The sequence below is a fragment of the Bufo bufo genome, chromosome 6 (assembly GCF_905171765.1).
Source record: "Bufo bufo chromosome 6, aBufBuf1.1, whole genome shotgun sequence".
NCBI classification, from domain to species: domain Eukaryota; kingdom Metazoa; phylum Chordata; class Amphibia; order Anura; family Bufonidae; genus Bufo; species Bufo bufo.
In genome coordinates this window covers 181,821,273-181,835,558 of record NC_053394.1, presented here as the reverse complement: position 1 = coordinate 181,835,558, position 14,286 = coordinate 181,821,273, and positions in this window count along the sequence as shown.

Sequence of the window (14,286 nt, the reverse complement as noted above, 5' to 3'; positions counted from 1 at the left end):
CCAATAGTCTCTGTGTGTCACGGTGCTCCTACCTGGATACCGTCGCTCCCCAGGGCTTGGCTCCAAAGCAATTTAAGAGATGAGTAGTGGTGGAGGTGGAGAATAAGTCAAGGCTAGACTTTTATAAAGTTCAACAGCTTTACTTTAATTCAACTTGCATCCAGACAATATTCAGGCTCTCTTGGTTCCAGCAGGCTTTGGCATAAACTCTGCTTTCTCTCTCTGCTGTGCTAAACTTGGCTTTAGTCTGGTAGCTGGACTTTTTTTGGCTGCTGACCCCCTGTAGGTGAATCTGCAAGGAGTCATGGTGCTCTATGAGCTGCTTCCCTTTTGAGACTTCTGCTGCAGGTGGTGGAACTTTTGAACACTATGTCAGTGGTACCTTCCGCACTAGATAGACGTGCAGAGGTATTTGATCACAACCCAAACATATAATCAGAATATCATCTGAACTGGGTATCTTAAAACATAACTTTTACTATGTAATTTTTAAAATAGGTTTTGAGAGAACCACATTGTGAGACAAGACACAAATAAATAAGAACGCCACCTACTCATTCCATAAGATGAAATGGAGAAAAAGGGTGGATCTTACCAAATTCAGTAGAGATCCACACCTGATGGCATGATGGTCCTTTTGTGGATGACAGAAGGACAGTTGTGACCGGCACTCAGGTGGTAAAGGGCACTGAAGGATTCTCTTCTCAAAGTTGCCACGTCTTGAACCTGGTTTGATTATTTTTTTTTTATATACCCATAAATGAGATGCAATCTGTCCTCCCACCATGCTCAGTTCTTACATGGCACGAGACAGAGGTGTCCTTGGCATTTTTCACGTCACCGACACCTCTGTCTCGCGCCATGTGAGAAAAGAATCCTCCAGTGTGAGGCTAAATGGATCTTTTACTTAAAGACCACCCACCCCCTAGGCCTCAATGAGCAGTTAAACTTCAGTTGCTTCATCTAAGATCATTTGCGTCTGCTTCATTGTAATCCACAGCATGTACCTTTTTGTCCTTTATTTTAGGACACTAAGTTACCATCTCCCTTTTGTAATATGTAATACCGGTATCTTGTAATGTACTCAGCGATTCTGCCTTTTAAATCCATTATAACAAAAGAAATGGCGATTCTGCTAGCGCTTACCAGTTGTCATATATCATTGGCAGCACTTGAGGGTGATGTGTGCGTCGCTTGGTTGCTAAGCTGCGGGTGACGCTCACACACTGGTTCCCACCCCATTTCCGGCAACCCGCGGTCACGTGATGCTTGCTTCCGGTGCCGTGGATCGCATGCGGACGGCGTGCGTTCCAAATGCGAACCACGAGTTTCGCATTTTGAAAGCCAGGTTAAGGGGTTAGATTAGCCGGACACCTAGTGTATTTAAATGGGGGAGTTAGCGCAACCCAGCGCTCTCCCAAACTACCACAATTGGAGGTGAGACACAGGTGGACAGGGGACACTTACCTACACCTGCATTTGGACGCTTGCTATTAAAAGTCCATACAGCTAATACGACGGGGAACCTGCCTTAGTCGATTATAGTAAGTAGATCCTGACATTTATGATCTATTAGCTAGTTCTATATATAAAAAGAGAAAAAGGTCCAACTCGGTTAAAATGTTACCTTTATTTTTCAGTGCAGATAAAAGCCAGTTACAGTCCAGTCTAGTTCTATATATAGTCCGTTACATAGGACTGATAGTGACCATTGTTTTGTGTACTTTTTGTTTCAGTTTTCTTTAGCATTCCCTTAAGTTCATTGAAGTCCCCTGATGAGTTATGGTAATTCGGGACGAAACATGGCATGTAGGGCTTTGTACAATAGGGTATAATAGGAAGGCCCCAATACAGCGACAGGTTCCGTATGGGGTCGCCCCTATTGGGGCGGGTGCTCTGTGTTTGGTAGGCAGGTGTACTGTTTAGTCCCTAACCCTCCATCCAGGTAGGGCCGTTATTTCAGGGCATAACAGGAGATTCCATCACTGCCGTTTACCACCTAAGTGCCGGTCACAACTGTCCTTCTGTCATCCACGAAAGGACCATCACGCCATCAGGTGTGGATCTCTCTACTGAATTTGGTAAGATCCACCCTTTTTCTCTATTTCATCTTATGGAATGAGTAGGTGGCGTTCTTATTTATTTGTGTCTTGTCTCACAATGTGGTTCTCTCAAAACCTATTTTAAAAATTACATAGTAAAAGTTATGTTTTAAGATACCCAGTTCACATGATATTCTGATTAGGAGTTGGAACTTTCCCTTCGCTGCTACATCTTGGCACGTCTTTTCTGCTCCACTGTCTAGACTGGAATAAACTAGAACTGGAACCCCTCCCTTTGATAGGAAACAGGACTGGCCCACTTATGCCTAAAAGGGGGAGAATGGAATTGTAAGTTCCATTCTATCTAAGGATGTCTTTGCCATATATCCGCTGCCACCTGCTGGTGAACCAGGCACATTGCATGTCCAAAACTGTTTCATAACAACATTAGGAATGCACAGTGACAGGACCTGAAATAAGTACACAGATGACATTGTGGTTAGCTGTTAAAGACAGTAGCAGGGTGAAGAAATGGTAATACCACTCTGTTGTATTACAAGATGAAAGTCAATTTTGCATTTCATTTGGAAATCAAGATACCAGAGTCTGGCGGAAGAGTGGAGAGGCACACAATCCAAGTTGCTTGAGGTCCAGTGTGAAGTTTCCACAGTCAGTGATGGTTTGTGGAGCCATGACATCTGCTGGTTTTGGTCCACTTTTTTTTATATCAAGTCCAAAGTCAGCACCGCTGTCTACCAGGAAATTTTAGACCACTTTATGCCTCCCTCTTGCTGACAAGCTTTATAGAGATGCTGATTTCAATTTCCAGAAGGACTTTGCACCTGCCCACACTACCAAAGGTACCAATACCTGCTTTAATAACAACAGTATCACTGATTGGCCAGCAAACTCACCTGACTTAAACCCCATAAAGAATTTATGGGGTATTGTCAAGAAGATAAGACACTAGACCCAACAATGCAGACTAGCTGAAGGCCGCTATCAAAGCAACCTGGGCTTCCATAACACCTTAGCAGTGCCACAGGCTTATCGCCTCTATGCCATGCCTACCAAGTATTGAATGCATATATTGTACATACTTTTCAGTAGGCCAAAATTTCGGTATTAAAAATAAATTTTTTAATTGGTCTTATTATAATCTCATTTTTCAAGATGCTGACTTTTGGGTTTTCATTAGCTGTAAGCCGTAATCATTAACATTTAAATAAATAAACGCTTAAAATAGATCACTCTGTGTGTAATGAATCTATATAATATGAGTTTCTCATTTTTTTTATTTTTATGAATTACTGAAATAAATTAACTTTTTAATGATATTCTAATTTATTGAGATGCACCAGAATACTGATGGTTTTACAGATAAGAACCCCAATAACACTTAGGGCTCATGCACATGAACACATTTTTTTTGTCCGTGCCTGTTCTTTTTGGGGCCTATATGCAGAATAATTATCTTAAATGGGGCCGCAAAAAAACGGAAATGACTTTGTGTGCATTCTGTGTCCGTATGAACACATGGCCATTCTACGGAAAAATAGAACATCTCATATATATAAAAATTAATTGCTGTCTGTCTGTCTGGACGTTCTTTATGCGTGACCAAACGACTAGACCGATCTTCACCGGGAAGGTTTTAGACCGGGTCTCAGCTCTCTAGGACGTACCGTTCCTGAAATATTCCCAAAAAAATAACCCATATAAGCCTGCAAGTCTTTCTCTTCAAATCCCAACTGCCATAAACACAGTTTTACTCCAGGTTTCCATAACAACCCAGCCATTTTTCTTTCCTGTTTAAAGGGGCAGTCACTGTCACTGTGGAGGTCACTGTTATTAAATGGGCGGTCATTGTGGAGGTCACTGTTATTAAAGGGGCGGGCGCTATGAAGGTCTGTGTTAAAGGGGCGGGCACTATGAAAGTCACTGTTAACCTGGTCCGGACACATGAGGTACCGGTACGTCATGTGTAGTTCCGATCACCGCCGCCCGGCGGGCGGTGATCAGAACAAGGTGCATGCTCAAATCATTGAGCAGGCATCCTGGTCCCCGTGCGGCTGTAGGGGGGACCCGATGGCATGGAAGGCAGCGCGATGCATTGTAAAGGGGATTAGCCCCCCAAAAGTTGAAGTCCCAAAGTGGGACAAAAAATAAAGTGAAAAAATTTTTTAGGTATCGCCGCGTCCGTATCGACCGGCTCTATAAACATATCACATGACCTAACCCCTCAGATGAACACCGTAAAAAATAAAAACTGTGCTAAATAAAAAAATTTTGGGCACCTTACATCACAAAAAGTACAACAGCAAGCGATCAAAAAGGCGTATGCCCACCAAAATAGTACCAATCTAACCGTCACCTCATGCCGCAAAAAATGAGCCCCTACCTAAGACAATCACCCAAAAAATAAACTATGGCTCAGAATATGGAGACACTAAAACTTTTTTTTTTTTTTTAAAAAAGCTGTTATTGTGTAAAACTTAAGTAAATAAAAAAAAAGTATACATATTAGGTATCGCCGAATCCGTAATAACCTGCTCTATAAAAATATCACATGACCTAACCCCTCAGGTGAACACAAAAAATATATAAACGGTGTAAAAAAAGCAATTTTTGTCACCTTACATCACAAAAAGTGTAATAGCAAGCGATCAAAAAGTCATATGCACCCCAAAATAGTGCCAATCAAACTGACATCTCAACCCGCAAAAAATGAGACCCTACCTAAGATAATCGCCCCAAAACTGAAAAAACTATGGCTCTCGGAATATGGAGACGCTAAAACATGATTTTTATTTTTTGTTTCAAAAATAAAATAATTGTGTAAAACTTACATAAATAAAATAAAAATTATACATATTAGGTATCGCCGCGTCCGTAATAACCTGCTCTATAAAAATATCACATGACTTTAACCCCTCAGGTGAATACTGTAAAAAAAATAATAATAATAATAATAAGTGTAAAAAATGCTATTTTTTGTCACCTTACATCACAAAAAGTGTAATAGCAAGCGATCAAAAAGTCATACGCACCCCAAAATAGTGCCAATCAAACCGTCATCTCATCCCTCAAAAATCATACCCTACCCAAGATAATCGCCCAAAAACTGAAAATACTATGGCTCTCAGACTATTGAGACCCTAAAACATGATTGATTTTTTTTTTTTTAAATGAAATCATTGTGTAAAACTTACATAAATAAATAAAAATTGTATACATATTAGGCATCGCAGCGTCCGTGACAACCTGGTCTATAAAAAACCACATAATCTAACCTGTCAGATGAATGTTGTAAATAACAAAAAATAAAAACTGTGCCAAAACAGCTATTTCTTGTTACCTTGCCTCACAAAAAGTGTAATATAGAGCAACCAAAAATCATATGTACCCTAAACTAGTACCAACAAAACTGCCACCCTATCCCGTAGTTTCTAAAATGGGGTCACTTTTTTGGAGTTTCTACTCTAGGGGTGCATCAGGGGGGCTTCAAATGGGACATGGTGTCAAAAAACCAGTCCAGCAAAATCTGCCTTCCAAAAACCGTATGGCATTCCTTTCCTTCTGCGCCCTGCCGTGTGACCAAACAGCAGTTTACGACCTTGAAATTACAGAATCAGGGCCATAAATACTGAGTTTTATTTGGCTGTTAACCCTTGCTCTGTAAATGGGAAAAAAATAATAAAATGGAAAATCTGCCAAAAAAGTGAAATTTTGAAATTGTATCTATTTTCCATTAATTCTTGTGGAACACCTAAAGGGTTAACAAAGTTTGTAAAATCAGTTTTGAATACCTTGAGGGGTGTAGTTTCTAGAATGGGGTAATTTTCGGGTGGTTTCTATTATGTAAGCCTCACAAAGTGACTTCTGACCTGAACTGGTCCTTAAAAAGTTGGTTTTTGAAAATTTTGGAGAAATTTCAAGATTTGCTTCTAAACTTCTAAGCCTTGTAACATCCCCAAAAAATAAAATATCATTCCCAAAATAATTCAAACATGAAGTAGACATATGGGGAATGTAAAGTCATCGCAATTTTTGGGGGTATTACTATGTATTACGGATGTAGAGAAACTGAAAATTTGAAATTTGCAAATTGTTCCAAATTTTTGGTAAATTAGGTATTTTTTTGTGCAAAAAAAAATATATTTTTTTTACTTCATTTTACCAGTGTCATGAAGTACAATATGTGACGAATGGCCTGGATAAGTCAAAGCGTTTTAAAGTTATCAGCACTTAAAGTGACACTGGTCAGATTTGCAAAAATGGCCTGGTCCTAAGGTGAAATAAGGCTGTGTCCTTAAGGGGTTAATATTTTGGTGGGGGTTTTTTACCCTTTTTTTTAACTGTTTATTTAATAACTATTTCCCCCCTTAAGGGCTAGAACCTGGGATCTTTTGATCACTTGTCCTATTCACCCTGATAGAGCTTTATTAGGGTGAATAGGGCTTCACACTCTCCCTGCTGCCCTGTGCATAGTACACACAGCAGCAGGGAGATTACCATGGCAGCCATAGAAGGCTTCAGTAGCGTCCTGGCTGCCATGGTAACCGATTGGAGCCCCAGGATTACACTGCTGGGGCTTCGATCAGAAGCTGCCACTGCCACCAATAAGGAGGAGGAGGGGACCCTGTGGCCACTGCCTGTCATGCCCTGCTCTGACTATGTGCGGAGGTCGGCCAGAAAAGCAGCACGTGTTTAGTTTTTGTTTTGTTTTGGAGTCGTGCTGGACCCGCCTCCCATCAGGTGCACTGGGTGGGGTCATTGGTTTAAATATCACTCTAGTCCAGTGTTCTGAGCGGGTTATTGGAAATCAGTCTTGCCTTGGAAGCAAGGAAGGAAGGTTGTCTGTTCCAGCTCAGAAAAGATAAGTGTGGTTTCAGTTTTTGTTTATTGCTGTCTAGGTTGTGTTTGTGTCATCTTTCCCATCCAGGTTCTGTGCGAGCAGGCTGCTCCTTTTCCCCTTTTCACCATCTCAGGGAATCTAGGGTGTTTTAGCCCAGGCACGAGGTCACATCATTCCTACCTTCAAGGTCTGAATGTGGGCTGAGCAGAGCAGGGAGAGAAGTAGGGGTTTAGCTAGGAGGTGACCCTTCCCCTGCTTCTCGCCTAGAGCCTTGTTGTTGGTTTATCTGTGTGTCTGAGTTCCCCGTCCGCCGTGACATTATAACCTGCCATACTGTGACTGCCATTACTCAGCGGTTTGGTGATGGCATCAATTGATGCACTGGTTGACCGCATGCAGGGATTATTTATAGAGGTTGCGGATCTGCGTAGTTCGGTCACACGGTGTCAGAATGCTCTGGCATCAGGTGCAGGTCAAATTTGTGTGGAGCCAAAAGTGGCTCTTCCTGATCGATTTGCAGGGGGTACGGATGACTTTATCAGTTTTAGAGAGTCTTTCAAATTGTATTTTCGGCTGCGTCCTTCGTTGTCAGGTGATGAGAGTCAGAGGATAGGTATAATCATTTTTCTGCTTAAAGGGGACGCGCAATCCTGGGCCTTTTCTCTGCCGCCCGGTTCTTGGGCCCTCCGGTCGGTGGAGGAATTTTTTAAGGCCCTGGGATTAATCTACGATGACCCAGATCGGGTCTCGATGGCGGAATCGAGATTACGTAATTTATTTCAGGGTGAACATACTGCAGAGGCTTACTGTGTTGAGTTTAGGAGATGGGCTACCGAATCAGAGTGGAATGATCCCGCGTTACGTAGTCAGTTTTGTCAGGGGTTATCTGAGAGATTGAAAGATGCCCTTGCTTTTCATGAGTACCCAGATTCTTTGGAGAATGCAATGTCTTTAGCAGTACGGTTAGATAGATGTATTAGAGAAAGGTGTAGGGCTTCCTCCGCGCTAGGGATCCCTTCTGTGAGTGGTTTCGTCTCTACTGCTTCCCAGGGTGATGTTACAGGTAGCTCTGGGGTAGCGGAGAAACCCATGCAGCTGGGTCAGGTTTCTTGCCGTTCTGATAGTAGAGACTTTAGGAAATTGCACAAACTGTGTTACTACTGTGGGAAAAGTGGTCATTTTATTTTTGCTTGTGCTTTTGTTAAACCGCAGGTGGAAGAGAAAAAGAAAAAAAAAACTTTCCTGACTCTTGGTGGCAAGCTCCCTGCAGTTCCCATTTTCTCCTTCCAGCTGTGGTGGCGCTACAGTCAAGAAAGATTTTTGTTGAAGTATTCCTTGACTGTGGTGCTGGGGTAAACCTAATTGACTCTCTTTTTCTTCAAAATCTGGGTCTAAGTACTTGCGCTTTAGAAAAAGAGATTCGGGTTTTTGCAATTGATTCTTCCCCTCTTTCTCAAAGGAGTCTTACTCACATTGTTCATGGTATTCACTTAAGGTTGGGTGATTCACATGTTGAGATTATGTCTTGTTTTGTCATGAAGGATTTGCCAGCTCCTATAGTTTTGGGGTTACCATGGTTGACTAAACATAACCCAATTATAGATTGGCAAGCGAGACAAATCATTGGTTGGAGTGAGTTTTGTTCGGATAATTGTTTTGGCACATCTATCGCTGGTGTGTCCACTACGGCTTTACCTCAGTATCTCTCAGATTTTGCGGATGTCTTTTCGGAGGGTGGGGCTCAGGAATTGCCCCCTCATCGTGACTATGATTGTCCAGTTAATCTCATCCCAGGGGCTAAATTGCCAAAGTCTCGGCTTTACAACCTTTCTCAACCCGAAAGAGAGGTCATGCGAAAGTATATCGCCGAGAGTTTGGCAAAAGGTCATATTAGGCCATCTAAGTCTCCGGTGGCAGTAGGCTTGTTCTTTGTAAAAAAAAAAAAAAAAAGGATGGATCGCTAAGACCGTGTTTGGATTTCCGGGAATTGAACCGTATTACGGTCCAGGATCCATATCCCCTGCCTTTGATCTCTGACCTTTTTGATCAGATTGTTGGTGCCAAGGTGTTCTCCAAGTTGGATTTGAGAGGGGCCTACAATCTGATCAGAATCAAGGAGGGGGATGAGTGGAAAACGGCCTTCAATACGCACGAGGGTCATTTTGAGAATCTGGTTATGCCTTTTGGGTTGACGAACGCGCCAGCAGTATTTCAGCGATTCATCAATGACATTTTTCATCATTTGGTGGGGAGATTCGTGGTGGTTTATTTGGATGACATTTTAATTTACTCTCCTGATCTGAAGACCCATCAGGATCATGTGAGACAGGTCTTGACGATCCTTCGGGAGAATAAATTATATGCTAAATTGGAGAAATGTTTGTTTTCGGTGCAGGAGCTTCCGTTCTTGGGTTATCTGCTTTCTGACTCTGGTTTTCGTATAGACCCCAAAAAGGTCCGGGCGGTTCTGGAGTGGGACCGACCAGAGAATCAGAAAGCTTTGATGAGGTTCCTGGGGTTTACTAATTATTATAGAAAATTTATTTCAAACTATTCTACCGTTGTAAGACCTCTCACTGATATGACTAAGAAGGGCGCCGACGTCTCTGTCTGGTCGGATGAGGCATTGCAGGCCTTTTTGGCTATTAAGGAGCGTTTTGCATCTGCTCCCATTCTGGTGCAGCCCAATGTGTCTCAGCCATTCGTAGTGGAGGTTGATGCATCTGAAGTGGGGGTTGGAGCAGTGCTGTCGCAGGATCCATCTCCTGGCAAATGGGTCCCGTGTGCTTTTTTCTCCAAGAAGCTCTCAGTCGCCGAGAGGAATTATGATGTTGGAGATAGAGAGTTGCTGGCTATCAAGTTGGCCTTTGAGGAATGGCGTCACTGGTTGGAGGGGGCGTCTCACCCCGTTACGGTATATACAGACCATAAGAATTTGGCTTACTTGCAATCTGCCAAGCGTCTGAACCCTAGACAGGCCAGATGGTCACTGTTTTTTACCAGGTTCAATTTTGTGGTTACCTTTCTCCCAGGGGTTAAGAACGTCAAGGCGGATGCTTTGTCTCGCAGCTTTCCTGGGGGAGGTGATTCAGAGGATCCTGCTCCGATTTTGGCTGATGGGGTGGTGGTCTCCGCTCTGTACCCCGAATTGGAGATGGAGGTGTTGGGTTCTTGGTTCTTGTCCCCCAGGGAGGTTGTTTGTTCCTGAAGGCCTGCGATACAAGGTGTTCAAGGAACATCACGATACTGTTCTTGCTGGACATCCTGGTGGTAAGTCCACCTGTGATCTGGTGTCTCGGAGGTTCTGGTGGCCAGGGTTACGTAAGAGCATTGAAGATTACGTGGCAGCCTGTGAGACCTGTGCTCGGTCAAAGGTTGCTCATACTCGACCTGCTGGTTCACTTCTTCCATTGTCAATTCCGTCTCGTCCTTGGACGCACTTGTCTATGGACTTTATTACAGATCTGCCGAGTTTCTCCGGGAGAACAGTAATTTTGGTGGTAGTTGACCGTTTCAGTAAAATGGCTCACTTTATATCATTAACTAGTCTGCCTAACGCCAAGACTCTTGCGCAGATTTTTGTGGATAATATTGTGAAATTGCATGGTATTCCTTCGGATGTGGTTTCTGATAGGGGGACGCAGTTTGTCTCCAGGTTTTGGAGGGCGTTCTGTTCTCGGCTGGGCATTCAACTTTCGTTCTCTTCGGCTTTTCATCCGCAGTCGAATGGACAGACAGAGCGTACTAATCAAAACCTGGAGACCTACTTGAGGTGCTTTGTGGCTGAGAATCAGGAGGACTGGTCCTCATTCTTGTCCCTAGCAGAATTTGCGTTGAATAACCGTAGGCAGGAGTCCACGGGTAAGTCGCCATTTTTTGGTGCATACGGTTTCCATCCTCAGTTAGGTACCTTTTTCTGGGACTGGTTCCTCTGGGATGCCAGAGGAGGAGAGATTTTCTTCTGCCTTGTCCTCTATCTGGCGGAGGAGCCAAGGGAATTTGGAGAAGATGGGTGAGAGGTATAAGCGAATGGCTGACAAGAGACGTGTGACTGGTCCAGACCTGTGTGTGGGTGATCTGGTGTGGTTGTCCACTAAAAATATTAAATTAAGAGTGCCATCTTGGAAACTGGGTCCAAGATTTATCGGTCCGTACAAAATATCTGCGGTGATCAATCCAGTAGTGTTTCGGCTGGATCTTCCGCAGACTTGGAGGATCCATGATGTGTTCCACAGGTCTTTACTAAAAAAAATACGTGAAACCGGTGGAACCATCGCCATTGCCTCCTCCTCCCGTTCTGGTCGATGGAAATTTGGATTTCGAGATCTCCAGGGTTCTCGACTTTAGAGTTCTTCGGGGTTCCCTTCAGTACCTGGTACACTGGAGGGGATACGGCCCTGAGGAGAGGACGTGGGTTCCGGCGCTGGATGTCAGTGCCAGCCGACTGGTAAGGGCGTTTTTTATAGATCCCATCCGGATAGGGTTGGTCCGGAGGTCACCCGTAGAAGGGGGGTACTGTCATGCCCTGCTCTGACTATGTGCGGAGGTCGGCCAGAATAGCAGCACGTGTTTAGTTTTTGTTTTGTTTTGGAGTCGTGCTGGACCCGCCTCCCATCAGGTGCACTGGGTGGGGTCATTGGTTTACATATCACTCTAGTCCAGTGTTCTGAGCGGGTTATAGAAATCAGTCTGGCCTTGGAAGCAAGGAAGGAAGGTTGTCTGTTCCAGCTCAGAAAAGATAAGTGTGGTTTCAGTTTTTGTTTATTGCTGTCTAGGTTGTGTTTGTGTCATCTTTCCCATCCAGGTTCTGTGCGAGCAGGCTGCTCCTTTTTCCCTTTTCACCATCTCAGGGAATCAAGGGTGTTTTAGCCCAGGCACGTGGACACATCATTCCTACCTTCAAGGTCTGAATGTGGGCTGAGCAGTGCAGGGAGAGAGGTCAGGGTTTAGCTAGGAGGTGACCCTTCCCCTGCTTCTCGCCTAGAGCCTGGTTGTTGGTTTATCTGTGTGTCTGAGTTCCCCGTCCGCCGTGACACTGCCACCAATGACTTTAATACTGGGGGCTTGAGGAGGGGGGGTGCACTGCGCCACCAATGATAATTAACGTTTAATACAGGAGGCTGGGTGCCTGCAGCAGAATCACATAGCTGTCACCCAGCCTCTATTACCGGAAGCTGCGATCAGCGGCAGTTAACTCCTGGGGTTAACTGCCGCTGATCGCAGCTTCCGGTCATAGAGGCTGGGCGACGGCTATGTTATTCTGCACCCAGACTCCTGTATTTGTATTAAACGTTAACTTTTATTGGTAGCACAGTGTGCCATCCCCTCCTCCGCTCCTCTCTCTCCTCATTGGTGGCAGCGGCGGCACAGGTGGAGGGAGAGAGTGACTTCTTCTCCTCTGTGCTGCTGACTGAGGGAACATGGAGCGTGCTCCATGCTCTGTGATACTAGGCTGTGCAGTAGCGCATCCTAGGATCGAAAAATGTCAAATCCTGGTATCGAGGTCGATACCGGACAAAAGTATCGGAAATTCGATACCCAAAACAACAATCTGCAATATCTGTCCGAGACTTTTCCTCTCCCGATCCCTAGTACTAAATCCATGTTTTGTCTGTGGAAGCACATGTTTGAAAACTGCAGAAAATGTTCGGCAAAATCACAGTGGCCCATGCCTAAAGTTTTTGCCCCTTGCCTACGCACCTTGAACATTTCCTCTGTAGTGAAAATGCACCCAATATGGAACATCTCCTGGGTGAAGGCAAAATGCGTGAAAGGCCAACTGCAGTAAATCTGGAAATATTCTGGGTTGTTACGTGTGAAAATAGCTCAAGTGTAACACTTTTATTTTTGCTACTAATGATAATTCACATTTAATAACAGGTATATACCTATGCGAGTGTATATAGTTCAAATTTAACCCCTTCCCGACATCTGCCATACATGTACGGCACATGTTGGGTCTTTAAAATATGGCGCCATAGCAACCGAGTGCCTGCTGTTTCATACAGGAGAGGTACCCGTGGCTAATGCCCACAATCGGCGGTAATGCAGACATTTAACCCCACAGATGCTGTGATCAAAAGTCTCCACGGCATCTGAGAGTGATAAAAAATAGAAACGCATGCTTCTGGTTCAGACACCCTTTCCCCCGGCAGAGATTGGGGAAAGCGCCCTCTTGTAATAATGAGTTGCATTCTGTACTAGGCTTCCAGGCTCAGTACAGAATAATGGACCATTTTACATTATTCTGTACAAGTTGCAATCTGATGATTGCAAGTTGTGGTCCACTTGGGATCCTAACAAAAAATGTATAAAAGAAAAGTTAAAAAGTTTTGAAAAATATAAAAATTCTAATCATTCCACTTTCCCTAAAATCAAAATAAACAATAAAATACTGTGGGCATCGCCGCATGCAAAAACGGCAATATTATTCAAATATAAAAGAGAATAAAAAAATAAAAAAAACTGATTAGTTGTTTTTTCACGAATAGAAGGGGTTTAAAAAGTCATACACACCCCAAAATGGTATTACCAAAAACGACAGAAAATGAGCCCCCACACATCTCCGTAGACAGAAATATAAAAAAAGTTATGGCGTTGAATAGAGAAAAAATAATTAAGTTTTTTTTTTTTTTTTTTCAGTATTAAAAATGCAAAAAAAACTATACATATTGGTATTGTCAAATTCATACAGACCTCTAGCATTAAGAACACAATTAAATCTTGCCTCATAATGAATGCCGTAATAAAATAAAACTGTGGCAGAATTTTTTAATTTTTTTTCCAATTCCACCCCATTTGGGATCTATTTCCCGCTTCCCACTCCATCTTATGTAAATAGTAAATGGTGGCGGTAGAAAGTACAATTTATCTGGCAAAAAACAAGCCCTCATACGGTTATGTGAACGAAAAAAAAACAAAACTATGGCTCTGGGAAGGCAGGGGGCGAAAAATGAAAATTGGCACATTAGGAAAGGGTTAATGATATCAGGTAAGTTATCTGCAGAAAGCATAGCAAAGGCTAGTCAGGAACTGCAGTGCACCGCATCAGCAGTTGACATGTAATACACAACATGACCATTAGATGGCGCCAATAGACGGCTTATAGGAGCACAGATCAGTACCTAGCTCTAGCGGTGCTGAACGTTATGTCAAAATCAAACTCCCCTTTAATACACAGAACCAATCTGCCTCCCCTCTCTAACTAATCTACACCTGCAACAATCACAGAGTCAAGGGCAGAAACAGCAAGTCTGTGTCTAAATCCCGGGCACCCAAAGGACCTTGTCACGTGACATTGAACGCCTCATCATTAGCGTCACTATTACCCACGTGACCCGGTGACATCGCGCATGACCATAAACTGGAGGCTAGTCTCCTCAATAG